The sequence below is a fragment of the Lathyrus oleraceus genome, chromosome 3, assembly GCF_024323335.1.
Source record: "Lathyrus oleraceus cultivar Zhongwan6 chromosome 3, CAAS_Psat_ZW6_1.0, whole genome shotgun sequence".
NCBI lineage: Eukaryota > Viridiplantae > Streptophyta > Magnoliopsida > Fabales > Fabaceae > Lathyrus > Lathyrus oleraceus.
The window spans coordinates 296,631,535-296,651,275 of NC_066581.1; the positions used below are offsets into that span (position 1 = coordinate 296,631,535).

The 19,741-nt window shown below is 37.1% G+C and overlaps 1 long non-coding RNA gene across 1 annotated transcript; it reads left to right on the forward strand.

The window, feature by feature from the left end:
• The first annotated feature begins 3,141 nt into the window (after positions 1–3,141).
• Positions 3,142–4,710, forward strand: LOC127127191 (uncharacterized). Its single transcript, XR_007805276.1, has 2 exons — positions 3,142–3,601; positions 4,455–4,710. It is a non-coding gene; the product is annotated as an uncharacterized LOC127127191 (long non-coding RNA).
• Positions 4,711–19,741: the final 15,031 nt, after the last annotated feature.

A 19,741-nucleotide genomic window follows, 5' to 3' on the forward strand; every position in this document is an offset into this window, starting at 1 on the left:
ATCCCTAATTGCAAGCTATCCCTAGCAAAACCTCCAGCTGAAGCTAGTGGAAATATACCCAAATGTATCGCACGTTTAAACATACAACAGAGTCGTCATCAAACTTTATTTATTCCCGAAGGAAAGGGAAAACATAGATAAAACCCAGGTAAATATAAATATGGGTAAGAAAGTCAGTTATGCCAAGGGAATGTATTAACACCCCTAACATATATTGTACTCAACGGGAACCGTTTTGATTGTTCTTACTCGAATGAGTGTTATATCTAAAGGATTTCTCGCAAAAAGAATAAGGGAAAAAAGAAAGGAATAGATAAAGTGCTCGGTGAGGATTTGGACCCTCATGCCTATGTATCCTTATAGTGAAATAAGTAATTCAGAGCTCCGTAGTTCGTAAAACTAATGATGGGAGGTGAAAAGAAGTTGTGATAAAGGTATGGTCTGAACCAAATAATTGTATTGTTTGACTCCAAAAATGGATTAAATCTGAACCCAAGAGTAAAGGTGGTATAGCCTATGATGTGGAGGAACATGTGCATCTCTACTGTATTGTCATAACCAAAAACAAATGAATTAGGTGTTTGGCATCAAGGCAAACATCTCTCGGCTCACAAGCAAACACAAGATGGAGCTCAAAGAGATATTGTATTTGGCTCAAAGATAACAGTATATCACATGGAGTGAATGAAGGTAGAAGGTTTTGAATGAATCATGACGATGAATGGAGGATAAGAGTAACATAACCAAAGTCAACTAAATGAAGGATTTGGTAAGAGTGACTGAATGGTATGATTTGGAACCAAAGGTAAAGGTATATTGGAATCCATAAGAGAAATGGTATTCGCAACCCAAGAGCAAAGGTGGTATAGACTAAGATGTGGAGGAACATATGCATACCCATTGTATTATCATGACCAAAAGGATGAATTAAGTGTTTAGTTCCATAGCAAACATCTCTTGGCACAAAGGTAGACAAGTGTCCTAAAAGGGTATATATGGAATTCCAAATAAAAATGGTATTTGGTTTCAAAGAGAGACAATATGTCACTAGGATGAATGATTATGATTGAAGGTAGATGATGAATCATGACAGATATGAGTGTTGCCCTAAGGCAGAAGAATGAGGAATAAATAGAAATGTGCTCACCAAGGATTCACATCCTCGTGCCTACGTATTCTCACTATGCAATGAGAAAGTAAGAGCACCCGTAGTTCTTAGAACTATGAAAACAAAGGAAGAAATATTGGGAGTGATGAAAAGTATAACTTGTACCAAAGGGAATGGTGGAAACAAAGAGGTGTTTACCTAAGCAACAATGACTGACAAGATAAACACAACTTCAAGGGTTGACTTCAGTGGTGAACAATATAACTTGCACCAAAAGACAATGGTGGAAACAAAGTGAGGTTTTCCTAAGCAACAAGGACTGACAAGACAAACACAACTTCACTTTAAGGGTTGACTGCAGTGATGAACAGTATAACCGACACCAAAAGATAATGGTGGAAACAAAGAGGTGTTTGCCTAAGCAACAAGGACTGACAACACAAACAAAGATTCAAGGGCATGGTTGCGGACATCCGACTAAGCTTCCTAAAAGGATATGTATGGGACCCAAAGGAGAATGATGATTGGTATATCACTGTAGGGAACAAGCAATTTGAAACCAAAGAATGGTATATTGAATCCATGAAGGAAGTAAACTCTGAACCAAAGAGTAAACACGCGTATTAGCCAAAAAGTAAGGAATAAAGTGTTTGACTTTAAGCAAACATATCTTGGTTCACAAGGTGGACTCTGACTATTTCATCCTAAAAGAATGTGCATGGAATCCAAAGAAAAATGATATATGATATCAAAAAGATGGTATTGATTGATGAATGGACAACAAATAAGGTAGCTCGCAAAGAATCTGAATCCTTATGCCTACGTATTCTCACTGTGCAATGAGAAAGTAAGAGCTTTCGTAGTTTATCCCATTACGAACGAAACAAAGAAGCAAGAGACTGAGGCAAGAGAAATGATATATGATAATGCAATATGAAGAACACTTGGCAGTAACTTGATATGAACCACACTAAAGTCTATGAGTAAAGGTGAATACGATGAGCAGCTGGGACATTCGTCCCGTACCCAAAGATATTCAGAATGAGTTAATAGAATTCTCCACTCTCATTAATTCTTTACTAGTTAAGGCTCGTGGCGAGTGATTCTCATCATAAATTTCAAGTTATTGGAAAAGAATCGTTGTTGCTCCTTGTGATGATGAAGACTTTATCAATCATTTGATTTGAATTGCACTAAAGTGTATGAACAAATGCGAATACCTTGACCAACTGGGTCATTCATCCCGTACCCAAGGATATCCTAGACAAGGATATAAATTCTTCACTCTCATCATTCTTTGTTACTTAAGGCTCATGTCACACAATTTGAATCTTGACTGACAAGCTCTTGAAGAAACACATTTGATATGCTTTGTATAATCCACTGCTTGATTTGTCTGGGATGCCTTGCATGAAAGTCTGAACTTGAGGCCTTAAGATCCACAGCTTTGCATAAATAGTCTTATTAATTGATCAAGAGACTTTTGATCACTTGAATAGACAATGAGATTATACATGAATCAAAGGATTTAGTTAATCAAAATTTCTTTTGATAAACTTGAATCAAAGGGATCGAATTAAATTGAAAATTATGTACAACCTAATCTAAAGGTCAATGAAAATGTACAAATCCTAATTAAGGGATCATGCAAAATTTTGGATCACATTAACAATCTACTTAATATCACATGAAAAATCCATTAAAATGATCAATTATTCTAAATTAAACCCTAATGTGAGGGAACATGAAAATCTAAAATTAAACCCTGGGGTTAAAATGATCAAGTCACCTAGGGAAGCAGTTAGGAAATCGAAACTAGAATTAAAATCTAATTAAAATTAATTATTCTAATTAGAACAATTAATCCTAATTAAAAATTAATATTAAAATCCTAATTAAATTATAAAAAATACTAACATGTTAATCAAATAAATCCTAATTAATTTTCTAATTAGCCTAATAAATCAACAATTAAGAAAGCTAAAACAATTAACCAAAAATTAACAAAAAACAATTAAAAGGATGGGCTTCAGCAGAGAGCATGGCCCTGAGCCCAAGGATTTCAGCAGTGGGTTGGACTATGAATTAATGCACATGGGGAAATAAAATGAGAGGCTTAGAACACCATGCTCTCAAAGCTTACGCTTCTGTTTCCGTCTCCTCTCCGCCGCGCCGGTGGTTTCCTCGACGGCGAAGATTTTGCAGAATTCAAAAACTTGACCATAAAACTCTCCCTCTGCACGTCCTCAATCTGAATCCAACATCAATTTAACCTACTTCGGCCTCTAATGTCCTAACCGGACCAAAATATGTATGAACCCTAACCTAAAGAATCATAAATTAAATTGTTATGGTGAACGATTAACTGACGAGACCTTAGGGGTTCTACTCGACGCATCTCAAACTTTCGCGATAGCCTACCTACCGAAGTAGTTCTAATGACTCTTCAACAACAATGATAATACACGAACCAGAGATCTTCAAGCTCCTTAGGTGCTTTTTACTCTAAACTCTCTCTATTTCTTCTATTTCTATTCCTTCCCTTCTACTACTCTTGCACGTCTTCTTCTTCTTCTTCTCTGGTTCTTCTGTTCTTGTTGTCGATCAGTGAGAATCTGAGAGTCTTGATGTGTGAAATCGTGCGTACAAATTCGTGACGAGTGAAATACTAGCTGATGCAGTTTTCTGTTGCGTGAGTTGATTGTTTTTGCGTGCGTGTAAGTAGAGAGAGAAGGTTTAGCTCTTGTTGTTTCAGAGTTTCAAGGCGAGGCTCTGAGCAACAATGCGGAAACGAGCTTTGAAGTGAGGTTGAGAGAGATAGCCACGAGATAGAAGAGATTGTGATTCTGTGTTGTTGTGAGTGAAAAAACAAATCCAGTGAGGAATGCCCTAATTTATAGAGTTTAAAATCAGTTTCCAAATGCGCTCGAAATTAGGCTGAAATACAGTTAGTTAGGGTTGGTTAGTAATGCAATGGTTCTGTTATGGAATGAAGTTGAAATGATTTTATTTGGAATTTGAGATTAATGAATTTATGAGTTTGAAATTAATCCCATTTGAATTTAAGGTAAATTTCAACTGAGGTTAATGGACGGGATTGATTTCTTACAGAATGTAATTCCACTCAACGCTTCTGTTAAAGCAAACCCAGTTAGGAAAATTAGTTGGATTCGATTGCTTGCATCAGTTTTGTTAGTTAGTTGGGTTTACATGTTAAGGTGGAAAACCAGTTGAGCAATGCACTGAATTAAACTGAATCTATCAGGAATTCAACTTTGAAACTTCCTGATTTTCTTGTTAATGCAGGTTAATATATTCTGATTTGAGCTGTTTGTGGACTTTGCAGGTTGGAAAAGCAGGAATATGCAAGATGGGGACTGATATTGCAAAACCAATGCATCTGGTTTTGGTCAATGCTATCATGGGCCAAGTGATTAGGATAGGTTAATTAGTTGATGTATCTTAGGTTAGGCATTAGTTTAGGTTCATTTGGATGTAAACTTGTAATGTATAATGCACGATCATGGATTTATGTACATGAAACATTTGTAAATGCAAATTAGCTTTTGAATGGAAAGTTAAAAATCGAGTAAAAATGGAAATTTGGTAGGAATTAGAATGTATCTATAAATGAATGAAAAACAAGAATGGCACATGTTTATGAATGGCAATGTTTATGAATGGAGTTTGTAAAATGAGAAACCTTTATGGAAAGTGTATGATAGAAGATTTTCATGTATTGAATGGATATTGGAAAACATGTTTGAAAATTGAATTTGAATGGAATGCACCAAAGGATGGAAAAAAGATAAATGTTTAATGAATTTGAATATTTTGCTAAACAAAAATGTGAATTAGACCCGATGCAAATGATCAATGATGCCACAGTCAAATGCACCTTTGACTGGATGGTTGACTTTGGTCAACTTGGTTGACCAAAAAGTCAACATTTGATCAAAGTCAACTATGAATCTTGAATTAGGGTTTTCATGTGTAATGAAAACAAGACATGATTCAAATGAAACAATTATTAATGTTTAAGCAACAATGAATGAATCAATCGAGCCAATACTTAAATGAATCAGTCATCCCTGACCATCTGCACCATATGAATGAATTAAGACCTATGGGCCTATGCATTTGCCAATACCAAAAGACCTATACCTTGTGTGACACGGTCTATACCTTGTGTTAAATATGATGCACATATGGATGCTTGAGACAAGCTATGAATAATATGAAATCTCAAACATGTAGCCATGTAAATTTGATGATGGATGATGCATGATATGATAATTAAACATCTCTCCCCTTTGAATTAGGGTTTCCAATAGCACAAGATGAAAAGTCAAGCCATAAGGCATAATAGGACCACATCTTACCTTATTAGGTTTTGATGAGGCATACCCTTCAATTAAGGTCTTTGAATCAATTAAGATGCTTCACAAGAAAATCTCTAATGTATGAGCCCTCAATTATGGTTTAGATATCCAAGACAATGCCCAAAGAGTATCCATAAGTTACCATAACCATATCATCAAGAAATTAGGGTTTGAATGACCTGAGGAGTGCCATGATGAAGTCTCCTTGAATCCACATCTCAAAGATCATACAAATTAGGGTTTCACTTCCCCTATGACCAGATGAAGAGCCAAGTCAAACTTCTAAAGTTTAATCCACACATAAGCCCTAGTTTTTCAAGCCACATGCTTTGAATCTATGATGATCAATTCTGAATGAATGATGCATATTAATAAGACATGAATATGTACATATGAATCTCATGTCAAGGATTGAATGAAAAAATGAAAAAGGGATGACAAATTTTGGGGTATAACAACTATGAGTTACGATGATTGGGAAATCAAAATAGTTTTGGGAGATCAAGGAATCTCTATAGATATCCTCAATATGGATGCATTTGAGAGGCTCCACCTCGACCCAAATGACCTGAAAGCTTTGAAGAGATCACTTGTTAGGTTCTTTGGGGAGCGGGTGCAGGTGAAAGGCTACTTAACACTGAATACCATCTTTGGAATAGGGGAACAAGCCTAGTAGATTAAGGTTGGGTATCTAATTATAAATGTCCCATATGTAGGAGAATTGCCATCCAAGGCGCAGCGGAATTTAAAAATTTCTCCATTTAGTGATCCTTACGAATGGGCATGATTAGTGATAGAATCGTTACCTCTTGTGGCGATTCAAACCTTTGGTGCAGATCTCTGATAATGATCAAAACCTTTGATACAGATCCACAGGGCGATCACGAACGTTGAACGATGACAACGTCTCTACTCAGTCCACACGAACGGATTCCTTCAATCGCAGTGCTAGCTGTTATGAATGAAGGCTTTGAGTGAGAGAAAGAGGGAAACAAAATTCCAAGTCTCTACTTGAATTTCTGTCTGAGTGGATTGGAGTGACAATGCTTCTACCCAAGGGGTTCTATTTATAGAACCACTTGTGTGGGCTTCAAGCTAAAAAGCCCACTTAAGTGTATTTTGGCCCATATCTTATAATATGCCCAAAATCACTTAAGTATTTGGTACCTTACCATATTTCGTCTCCCACTTAAGTGCACCGTATCTTACGGTGTTCCTTAGTTACTCTATCTCTCATCAATCCGTCCTTTGTGTGTGACCCTATAGGTTTTCGCAGCGTTGGCAATTATATTAAATCACGCATTTAACATAATAAACAGTGAGCGGTATCTAGCAACACATCACTGCTACCCAAGTCACGAAAATGTCATGTGATCTGACAAAACCTCCTGTGATAATAATTATGTGTATAATTACCCCTTTGCCCTTATGTCTATATTGAACACAAGGTATAGACCGTGTCACCCTTGTCCAATTCAATATTGAGCCCATAGACATTTATCCTGTTACGCATGATTGGCAAATTCCATCTAGGACATTCATGTCCCTCAGCATGCTTCGTGGAGTACCCATCAACCGTCTTTATGGTTATCCAGTTACGGACAACGTTGGATCAGCAATAAAGCACTCGACTCTACATCTAGGATCCATAGTGGTTTCAGGTCGAAGAGTGGTATACACTATTATCACCATGAGAATAACTTATGACACTTTGCATAACTTTCTATATAGTATTCTCATAGCGGGTCAATCCGGTATAAATATTACTCCTAATATTCATACCTATGTTTAAGACTTGATAACTCTTTATCCATGATCCATGAGATGTGATCATCAGTCTACAAACATAATAGTCTCAATGCTTTAATATTATCCCACTTCACATTAAAGCTCGACTACAGATACTTTAAGAACAGTGCCCTTATGTTTAATGTGTTCTCATGATTAAGTCACACTTAATACATTAAACGGACTATCTATTCTAGGGACTTTATTAATCAACCATAATAAAGAAAATGCCTTTTATTATTAATAAATAATTCGATACAAGTACCAAAAGTATTGGCCTCTAGGGCGTACACCAACTGTAGGAGAATAACACTGAATACCATCTTTGGAATAGGCGAACAAGCCTAGTAGATTAAGGTTGGGTATCTAATTATAAATGTCCCATATTCTTACAATATGACTATAGGTAGGCCAATATTCAATCAGTTAGGTGTTGTCTTGCCTACTTTACATTTGTGCATGAAATACCTTTTCTCTGAGGGGCTGGTTGGAGTCATCCAATAAGACCAAGAAATCATTAGGAAATTATTTGTGGAGAGTCTCAAGCTAAAAAGTTTCCAAACTGTATGTGTGAATACCAAGAATATTGGTTACGATGTTAAACCAACATAAGAATCTCTCTAAGGTGGAGAATCTCCCCCTCAAAAGAACGAGAAGATATGAGATTGAATCCTTGGTGGGAAGGCCCATGATGCGATTTTACTTTATCATTGTTTTTTTTATTATTATTATTGTTGATCATGCGAGTATTGAAGCTTTGCCACTTGTAAGGATACATTGTTTTTCTAGGGGCACACTTTTTCCCTTTGTTCCTCATGAGAGGGGCGAGGGTTTTTAATGAGGCTTCTCACTTTATTATCTCTTAGGTATTTGCATTAATGTCTCCCCATTTTCTTTATAGGAAATTGAAGGAAAACACCCCTTAAGGAGATCAATGAAGTTGGGTCCTTGCGAGGGATCCTTGTCTCTCTTTGAGGCGATAAAAAATTCTAGATCCTCATAGAGAGACCATTTTTGCCCTTTGAGGTGATAAAAAAATGATGGATACCTATAGAGGGAACTGTAAGACCCCAATTTTAACTCTAAGATCCCTCATGATGTCTCATAATTTGCATTGGCTTTGGGATCACACCTTGGCATCCTCCTTACCTCTCATTCGTTGGGTTTGCATTGGGAGAGATCACCAAGAAAATTTGATTGTGTCATACTTTATTTTCTTTTTATTTACTAACCAAAATACAAAAAATATGTATCTATGTGTCTTTGTTCCTTTTGTAGATAGTGTATAAATCCATGTGTGCCCTATTAAGCTTACAACTAGGGTTTAAGACCCTTAATGCAAAGAGATCAATCCAATAATGGTACAAATTGGTTTTAAACATCATACATGGAACCCCATGTTCTTCATTTTTCAATTTGATCAAGAATTCATCAAGAGTTTGAAGCTTGTTTGCCTTGGAAGCCCTAATTCATCTGGGTATCTTGTGTGACTTCCTCAGTAAGTTTTCTTCACCAATTGATCAAAGATATCAAGGGATATTCCATTGTACATCATTATTATGCATATATAATCTTCCATGATTCCCAAAGATCAATAGAACTTCAAGTTTGCAAGTTGGTTCAAAGAAGTTGACTAGAGAAAGTCAACTGGTCAAAACTAGGGTTCCCTAGACCCTATCTCCTACAATTTTTCTCATATGAAAATGATTCAAAGATAAAAGTTACTCCTTATGAAATTCCAAACAACTATCATGTTGTCATTAAGAGCTAAATTTGCTTGGAAAGTCATTTTTATGGTGAAAGATTATAGGTCATTTTGTCTGTGCCCTAGTTAGGAGGTCAACTTCCAAGGACTAGAACTTGCTCAATATTTTTGATATAAAGGCCATCCAAGTTTCATAATAAATTTAAAGATGTCTTCTCCAACTTTTATTCTTTGATAAATGGCAAAGTCTACTTTCAAGGGTTTGTGTCAAGAGGAAATATTATAGGTCATTTTGGGCTATTACCATTGAACAAGCATTTTTCCTCAACTTCTAAAATCCATAACTCCCTCATGCCAAATCCAAATGGTGTCAAATTTGTGGTTAAATTGAATAGGAATGAAATAGATACAACTTTGTTGAATAAACCATTTTCATTTAAAGCTCATAGAAAAGGTTATTCAAGGTGAAAGAAGTGGTCATTTGACTTGGTACTTAGAAAATTGTCAACCATGTTTGATTTCTCAAACTTCCACCTCAAAATTCATCATGATCCAAGAACAAAATTGAAAAGTGTTAAACATAAAAGTTGTTCCCCTTGATGTCACCTTTATAAATCATCTAAGATCACTTTATTTGGATAAGAATTGAGGTACTTGCACATGGGTCCTTTGTTGGGTTTGTTTTGGCAACTTTTGCATTCAAATGATTAATTATTTTTTCATGCATCCATGTGATGAATTCAATATCAAATGTGCATGAATTGGAAGTCGATTGCATCATTGGTTGGGCCTAATTCAATGCCCATGCACAAGACTGTTATTTTTGGCCAAAATTGAAATGGTGCAAAACTGAATTCCATAGCCTATAAATACAAGTGCATTGCTTCAAGAATAACACACACACACTGCCCAAGCCTTGCCAAGCTAACTCAGAACCCTACTCCATAGAATTCCTTGAAGATTTCTTTGAAATCGAGTTTGAATTTCTCCTTCTGTTTTGGGATTCAAACTCCAAGGATTCATTGCCACTTTTATCTCAATTGGTCACTGCAAGCATGAGGAGGAAGAGCCAAGTGGATTCACATTGAGATCAAGCCAAATCACTGCTACCCGAAGGAGATTTTTCCAAAATTCAACCCTTCAATTCTCACTCAATTCTCCAATATTCTCTTTGTTTATTGGTTGTTTGAAGTCCTACCAATGTAGGCAACAAGATTGAGTTGCTTTGAGGTCAAATTGAAGCAACTCAGATCATATACCTCAAAATTCAATTCCTCATATCTCTCGATATATTTGGAATTTGACAAAATTGAGGCCAGATTCAAGCTCCTGAGCTTTTTCTCTTTAAAATAGAGTCCTTACTTTTTATTTTCTGGATGGTTGAAGGTGGACCAGTCTGGTGAGGTCCACCGAAGAAGACAACCGGAGCTAGGGCTCCGGTGATGTGTTGGCAAGGTTCCAACCATTTGATCTCGAGTCCAAGTTCTAATCTTTACCGCTCCTTCTGATTACCATCCATGCACGCGCGTTGACTAAGGAATAGGTGGATGATACGCGCTTGGCCATCAGATATGCCACCTCAATTAATGAGGGAGATCTGATGGCCCTCGTTTTTCTATTTTTCTTTTTAATTCTGATTTTTCATTTAATCCATTTATTTATTTTATTCATATTAATTTTATTTTTAATAAAAAAAATATGGGACTTTCACCAAAAATCTTTAAATATTTTCCTCTTTCATAATTTGAATTAAAATCATTTTTTAGATTAATTTTGATATTTTTCATGAATTAAATGATTTTTGACTTATTTTAAATATTTTTAAAATACTTCTGATTTTCTAAAAATCATGGAAATTTTTGTCTAAGGTCCATTGACCTTGTTTGACCTAGGATAAATCTCTTGGCCATTTATTTGATGTTTTGAAGGGATTTGAGGTTTTGTCCATTTTAAAATGCATTTTAATTCATTTTTAATTTGATCTTTAATTGAATAAATGCTTGAAAATTATGTTGAGCCATTGTTATGCTCTTGTGATGTTTGACTTTCTGTTTGGCCTTGATCATAGTTGATTTGACTTTTGTTTGACCAATACTATTGGATTTAGGGGATTGATGAAATGTACATTTCATCTCCCAAAATGAATGGATAGTATTGATAAAATGAAATTCCTCCTGTGATCAATTTGGGTTTCTATTTCCCCTTCCCTCTTCATCTTCATCCCTATTCTTCCCCAATCCATCATTGACCAATGAAATCTCTTCATGTCTAATGCTAGTTGATTCATTAATGACCTTGTGCCAGATGAATCAATATAAGCCAGACTGAGATAGGTCATCCCCCATTCTTTTAGTGTGTGGTATGTTTTAGGAGTTTGGTTCCTTGTAACAAATCTCTAACATGCATTAACACCTACATTTTTATTGCCCGACCTCAGATAGTTGTGACTTCTACATAAGTCCAATTACGATTGCTTAACATAGAGCTAAATTTGATCAAGAAGGCATATCATTCTAGTAAGTGAGATTGTTAGTCTCCCATTCTTCATGGCATTGTGTGAAGACTTGACCTTTTTTCCTTTCATGAGAGCTAGTGGCATACTTGTTGAATTATCCAAGTTGGAGCCCTTATCATGGATGATGTCTTGGTTTAAGGATTCATACTTGTGAATGAATGGTTGAGTGTTCTCCAAAGAATGACTTAATCAATTAAAACTCTTCACTAACATTTGACTAACACTTTATTAATTTTGATTTACTTTCAAGTCATTTACTTAATGCAATTTAAATTTGAGTACATTTATCATTCATATGCCGTTTACATTTCATGCAATTTGTTTATGTTTCAGTCCTTTTTACTTAGCTCACTTGAGCCATATCTTGTTATTGTATATACATTGTTTGTTTGTTTTGTTTTGTTTATGGTCTTAGGACCTTAAAATACCTAATAACAACAAAAACCCTAAAAAATATGCTGGTGGGCTGTTGGACTTGATCTGAACTTTTGGACTTAGGATTGGCAACTTCCCTGTGCTTCGAGGACTTGGCCAATGCCATTATTTGAGACTGAGTTATCCTTGCCTGTACCTTTCATCTGATGCAAGAGCCTTGATTGATTTTGACTTGTTTGTCACTTTGACTTTGTGCTTACTTATTATACTGTTATTATTGTTGATGTCTGATGGTTGTTCTAAGTTCACCAAGGGATATATTTTAATCTGATGCATTGAAAGAAATTGAAGACTGCTAGCTATTGGATTGCTTGCTTGGATATTCTGGCTATCTTTATTTGATGCCATGGTCTTCATTTGGTTTTCTTGGATACTTCTTATGCTTCTTGCTTTCTAAAGTCCAAGGGAAAATGGGTTTCTATATGACATTCTTGTTTGTTGGATTGCATCCCATTGGTCAGATCTTTTCAACCCTTAACTTTTAATTTTTTTGTCTAGGATAGTCCCTTCATCTCTTCCCACTTCTTAAATTTCAAAATCTCTCCCTCTTTTTTCAAAAAAAAACTTTCTTTGTTTGTGTTTTCTAACTCAGACATGTTTTAATGATTAGAAACTTTGGCCTTATGCCAATGAATTTTGAAATCTTTTCTTAATCAAACTTGTAAATAAATTTAACCATATTGAATTCAATTTCAAAAAGACAAAAAAGAACTAACAACCCCATTCGAAACTTTGGCCTTTTGTGCCTCTTCTTGATTAAACTTTTATTAAAATCAATTCACCAACTTCCTTTGAAATTTTTACCATGAACTACAAGGTTTTGATCCCTCATTTTTATGTTGGTATGTAGGCATAAGACCGAAGGTCTTGTCAAACATAAAAATATAATTAATGAATTCTTTTATCATCCCCCCACTCTATATTTTTATCAAATATCATTTAGACCAAATCACTTGCACATAAAAAAGGGCTTCCTAGGAGTACCTAAGACACTTTGGGTGCTAACACCTTCCCTCTGTGTAAACAACCCCCTTACATGTAATCTATGACACTTTATTAGTTTTGATTTGAAAACTTTTTATCTTTGGGTTTTGTTTGTACTTTTGCCCTTTTCCTTTGGAAACGATAAAAGTGCGGTGGCGACTCTGGTTTTATTGACGTCGAGTTTATCCATAGCTTGATGGTCATGAATTTACCGCTACAGAAATTAAGTGACGACTCTGCTGGGGAGTAGTCTTCAGTGGGTTTAGACTACTTTTTGTGTGTATATATTTGTATATTTGATTGTTTGTTTGTATATACTGTTGCGTGATACTTTGTCAGTTGTGCTTGGTGATCTCTGTGTGGTGAGATAAGTTCTAACCCGAACTTGAGTGCAATATAAGATATGAGGGTGGTATAGTCATGTTGGCTTTGAAGGAGTAGTCCTGAAAGAGTTGACATGAGATCCCCCACTCAGTGGAGACCTCTTTGGAGTTACTAATGTCACACGAGTAAGTTGTGGATAGACATTACTTTCTCTAAATCTGGGGTCCGAGAAGCTAAGAACCGTAGAACATTTAACCTAACTTGGACTATTTAGGACGTAGTGCGGAGACTATTCAAGTGTATACTTGATAACAGTTGTTACATGATACTACACTCAAACGAGTTTCTCTTGAGAATACTATGGGTTGATGAGTCAGTCATCCTAACTTGTAGTATCCGATTGATGGGATTAAGACTCTGGGAACTTTTATAGAACATGATCTACAGGTTTTTACCCTTCGTACACTCCTTTGGGATGGTTCTTAACCCGACTCCATGCTCATGACACACAACAAACCTTTTGATTCTTAGTTGATTCGATCAAATCTTATCAATATCAATGGAACTTGGGTGTTGATGAGGTGAAAACCATAATCTACCAAAATGGATGATTGATCTTGATGATGACTTGATCTATCCCTTGACCTTTGTTTGTGTTTGCCTTGTGTGTGATCCCTTTGTATGAGATTATTGCATTCATGACCATGAGATTGTTGCATTCACAGAAAATAAATTTCAAGGAAACTAAGGTTTATTTGCAAATATTTTCAGACCATGGATTGTTGACGAAGGAACACTAAGAAGAACAGTTTTAGATTTCCTGATTTGAAAGAGCTAAGGAAGTTGTCATCCTTTGTATTAGATCCCTTGGACTTCAAGCAACATCTTGGGAAGCTCTTGTATGTATTATCTACTGATGTGGTTGAAGGACTTCTGAGTGTTTTGGTTTAGTTCTATGATCATCTCTACCGGTGCTTCACTTTTCCCAACTATCAGCTTGTGCCCATGTTCGAGGAGTATGTCCATATCTTGGGTATACCCGTATCTGACAAGGTACCTTTCAGTGGATTGGAGGAGATCCCGAGATCTCATGTCATAGATGAAGCTCTTCATCTGAAGAAATCTGAGATTGATGCCCATTTGGTGAAGAAGGGAGGAATTCTTGGGTTGAATTCTGAGTTTCTCATTGGTAGAGCTACTTTTTTTGCTCAAGCCGGTAGCATGGATGCTTTTGAAGCTATCTTGGTATTTCTCATTTATGGCTTGGCTTTGTTCCCTAACTTTGACGGTTTTGTTGATGTTAACGCCATTAGAATTTTCTTAATTAGGAATCATATTCCGACTCTGTTGGGTGACATGTATTTCTCTTTGCATTTGATGAGTTCTAAAGGTGGTGGGACTATTGTGTGTTGTGTTCCTATTTTATACAAGTGGTTTATTTCTCACTTGCCTCAGACGCCCGCTTTCTTGGAGAACCGACAATGTCTACAGTGGTACGAGAGAATTATGTCTCTCACTAATGATGGTATTGTTTGGTGTGATTCTGCATTGAGTGGTTTGGATATTATTGATAGTTATGGTGAGTTCTCTAACGTGCATCTCATTGGTACGCAAGGAGGAATCAACTACAACTCAGTATTGGCCCGTCGTCAACTTGGGTTCCCCTTGAGAGATAAGCCTAATAAAGTTTAGTTAGAGGGTCTATTTTATCAAGAGGGTAAAGATCCCCAACTTTTGAAGAGTAAAATGGTGTGTGCTTGGCACAATATGCATAGGAAAGGAAGATCCGATCTTGGTCCATGCAACTGTGTAGCTTTGGAAGCTTACACTATTTGGGTGAAGAAGAGAGCTTTCGAGCTCAAGATGTCATACACTTGTGAGAGACCTATGTCTGTGGTTGTGACTGAGCCATCAACTCCCCCTAACTAATATGTAGAGGAGTTGGAAGACGCACTTGCCAAGATGAAACAAGAGAGAGATTTATGGGAAGAGTGGTTCCATTCTTTGAATCAAAAGCATGAGGAGTTTCAACTTGAGTCGAAAGATAAAGATGCGCTTATTGAGATTCTTGAGGATCGTGCAGTCAAGAGATAGAGAGAACCAGAGGATTTATTTTCCCCTAGTATGCCTCAGCCTTCTAGTGCTTGGAAGAAGATTGTTAATCAACTTGTCCTCGAGAAGGCTTAGATGAAGACATCCTTCGAGTTAGAGATTCAACACATCCGAAGGAACTATGCTCCCATAGCCAGATCGTATGATACGATTACTAGGGATCCTTAGGATGATAGTTTCCTTTTTCTCTTTTATTTATATTTTGGTTTCTAACATTGTACTCAATGTAATCCTTCTAATTTTATGAATAAAAAGATATTTTATGGTCAATTGAATTATTATTATTATTAATTGAAATATATTTGCAAATAAGACTTCATATGTTCCTTGAAATTAAAAACATTTCATTTCATGCATCATTTGCATAGCAGGTTTCTTCCGCCAGGTGTCTTATCAGTCTTTCTTCTGTGTATCAGCCATGTTGACTCATCCTTATAACACCCAAGCTAATCGACTGAAGAGAATGGAGCACCTTGAACAAGAGAATAGAGAATTAAAGGAAGAGATCGCCAGACTCACAACCTTGATGGAGTCTGTGATAGCTTCTCAGAACCAATAGTCTCCACCTCCTGTAACTCCTCATCCTCAGAGAACTACCATTTTAGAGATTACTTCATCAACTGTGCATGTGGAGGCTAGCCAGTATGTTCCTGCCATTGCACATGGATTCCCGTGGGGAATGCCACCCAATTTTGTACCTGAAGGGTATACGCCTACTTTTGCTTCTGTGCCGACATCTAGCTCGGTCCTGACTATGCCTCATCCTATTGTTCACACTTTGCCTCGTGTCGAGGACACCTTTACCACTCTGAGTCATCTGAAGGTCCAAATGTTTATGAGAAAATGGATGAGATGAAGGACCACTTCCTTGAGATGCGCAAGGAATTAAAGACTCTAAGAGGAAAGGATTTGTTTGGAAAGAGTGTTGTCGAGCTGTGTCTAGTGCATAATGTCAAAATTTCATTGAAGTTCAAGGTCCCAGACTTTGAAAAATACAAGGGGAATACTTGTCCGTTAAGTCATCTTGTCATGTATTCTAGAAAGATGTCTACTCAAACCGATAATGACCAGCTTCTTATTCATTATTTCTAGGATAGTCTGACTGGAGCTGCTCTCAGATGGTATATGGGTCTGGATAGGGCTAGCATCCGTACTTTCAATGACTTGGGCAAGGCCTTTGTCAAGCAGTGTAAGTCAAATGTTGATATGGCGCCAAATAATGATCAGTTGAGGTCGATGTCTCAGAAGGACAAAGAGACATTCAAAGAATATGCTAAAAGATGGAGGGAGTTAGCTACTCAGATCAGTTCGCCTCTGGAGGAAAAGGAGATGATTAAGATATTCTTGAAAATGCTAAGTTCATTTTACTATGAACGAATGATTGCAAGTTCCCCCAATGGTTTCATCGAAATGGTGAACATGGGGATGAGGTTGGAAGAAGGAGCCCGTGAAGGAAGATTATCGAAAGATGAAGCGTCAACAAGTAAGAAGTATGGTGGGAATTTCTCTAAAAATAAGGAAGGAGAAACTAATGCAATATCAGCAGGGAGGCAGAGGAGGCCACATGTGAGGAAAAATTCTCATTCATGTCAACATCAATATCAAGTATCATCAGTAATTCTAGTTTTTACCAACAACTCAACCAATCAATCAGTTCTTATTCAGCAACAACCACATCAACAACAATCGCAAAAACGTACTAACTACAACAACAACAACAATCATCATCAAAACTTTGAGAGGAAGAATGTCTCTTTTGACCCTATTCCTATGACATACGTAGAGTTGTACCAGTCTTTGATTGTTAAGAGTTTGCGCCATCGGGTACATGAAAAACAACTCCCACTGAGTTGCCACACCTGTGATATCACCCAGTCCGAACAGGGTGTATGCCAAACCTTTCTGGGCATAGAGAAAACACGGGTTCTGGACGTCGGAGGCCTTTTCACCTTTTGAGGTGTAATCCATCCTCCCGGTAATGGAAATCCATAAATCTTTTGGAGAAAACCCATTCGGGATCGCCCCTGGTCTGTACAATGGGAGTCGGAGAATACCGACCAACTCCTCAACAGAGAGTTCATGATAATTATTGAAAAGGTGGAAACGTAGAGTACCAAAATAATACCTTGTCGTGTTAATCCACCTTTTTTCGAGTTGGACTTCGAGCGTGCTCAAGAATTCGAGCGTAATACGCTCATAAGTCGACGCTTTAAGGCTCATGAGTTCCAGCATCCCCAGTACGTGGAACATCCTGTTCACTTCAATTTTCATACCTAAAGCATTAAGGGTTTGCTCGCACATATACCTGGTGGGTGTGAGCTTCCCATTCCTATGCACTTGATACTGTTTCTCCTGCTCTGGATTGTCGAAGATAATGTTGTGTGGATTCGGGTTCCGGCTAGGTCTTTTCGTGACCTTGATGTCTTGGCCAACTGTTGCTTTCCTGTCAAAATCCTTCTTGGGGGAATTTTGGACCTGCAAAAAAATTCGAAAATTTTGAAATAGGAATTAGAAAAACTGAAATCGTGGTTAGGACGAGGGTGGAAAATGGAGAAGGATTCATGAAGGGAGTTTGTGATTTGGGGTTGTGGAGGTGGTAAAGATGGAATCTTTAGAGGGAGGATGTTAATGGAGGACAAAGAATTTGGAGAGAAATAAGGTGGAGAAGATGTAAATATGAGAGAGAAAGAGTGGTTAAGTATGAAAATCTAATTTTGCGGAAGGGATATGGTTGGGTAATGAGTGGTTAGTGGGTAATAAATATGGATGAGCCCACATAAAGGTAAAAAAAAATTAAAAATGTTCAAACCCGTATGCCTGACACGGGCCGTGTTAAGCCACTGTCCAAGGGTGTGGGTTCCAGGCTTCCTGACATGGGCCGTTTCAACTGACACGGGTGGCTGTGTCAGGCTACTGCCAAGAGGCAATTTTTCTTCTTCCTTCAGTGCTCTTGACACGGGTGGCCGTGTCAGGCTACTGTTTCTTCTCAATTTTCAGTCTTTTACATGGCCCTGGCACGGGCCATGTCAACTGACACGGGCGGCCGTGTCAGACTGCTATTATGCTTGATTTTCAGACTTTTCATTATCTTTTTCTCAGATATGGTTCTTCCTTTCAATACGACTTATGTATTTATTTGAGTATCTTTCCCTTCTTGTGCAGAGCACTGTGTAACTCTACAATAAAAATAATAACAATAATTAGAAATAAAAACATGTGGGTTGCCTCCCACGAAGCGTTGCCTTTAACGTCACATGGCTCAACGGTTCATTTCCCTTATTATGGGCGGTACTTCAGCCTCCAAACCTTGTTGCACCTCTTGTCCAAAACTAGGAAGTTGTCTTTTTCATCAATATGGATTCCTTTGTGCCACAAGTCCTTTTTAACCTCCATCTCCTTACTTTGTTTTCGTTTTCTTTTCTTTCTCTTAGTTTTTGGAATGGAAATGGGAGTATTTCCATTTCGGGTTGCTAATGGCAGTGGTGAGAGTCGAGAGGGCTTTCCTGTATCTTTCTCTGATGTTGGTATGTTACTTTTCCTTCTCGCCTCTGTCCTGATTAAGCCTACTTGATAGTGAGATTATGTATCTTCCTCTAGCTCCTGGTCTTTAATAACATTCAATGTTATTTCTTTATTGTAAACTTTCAAGGTTAATATGGCCTTGTCCATATCGAGATTTCATCGACTTGTCTGCATGAAAGGTTGACCCAGAATGATGGGTGCCTCTTCATCTTCAGGTATGTCTAGGATTACAAAATCAACAAGAAAACTCAAGTCCTCTATTGTTACCATCACATCTTCTGCTATCCCATATGCATCCTTTCTCGAGTGATCCACAAACTTCAGATTTGTCTTCGTATCAGTGACATTTTTAATACCCAATCTATGATAGATTGATAATGGCATCATACTCACACTAGCTCTAGAATCTATGCGTACCCTTTTGAAGGTTCTATCTTTAATTGTGTATGGTACGGTTACCATTCTAAGATCCTTCTATTTGTTTGGAATTTTCTTCTCCAGTGAACTTGCACTATACTTTCCCTTCCAGGCTACCGGTTCTTCTACTATTGGTTTCTTTTCGGCCATTACCTCTTCCATAAATTTCTTGTACATGGGCATTATCTCGAGTGCTTCAAACAAATACATATGACCTTCTACCTTTTTAAACATTTTCATGAATTTCTCAAAGTCTGACTCGCTTTGTTCCTTCTTTGTCATTCTCTGAGGATAGGGAAACTTAATCACCAGTTTAGCCTCCTTTTTAATTTTCTCTTCAGTTGGCTTTCCAGGTGGTATAACTTTTTCTTTTTTAGTGGCCTTTTTCTTCTTCGTCGTGACAGTACTAATATTCTTCTGATTTCTAGGATTTTGAACTGTTTCACTTG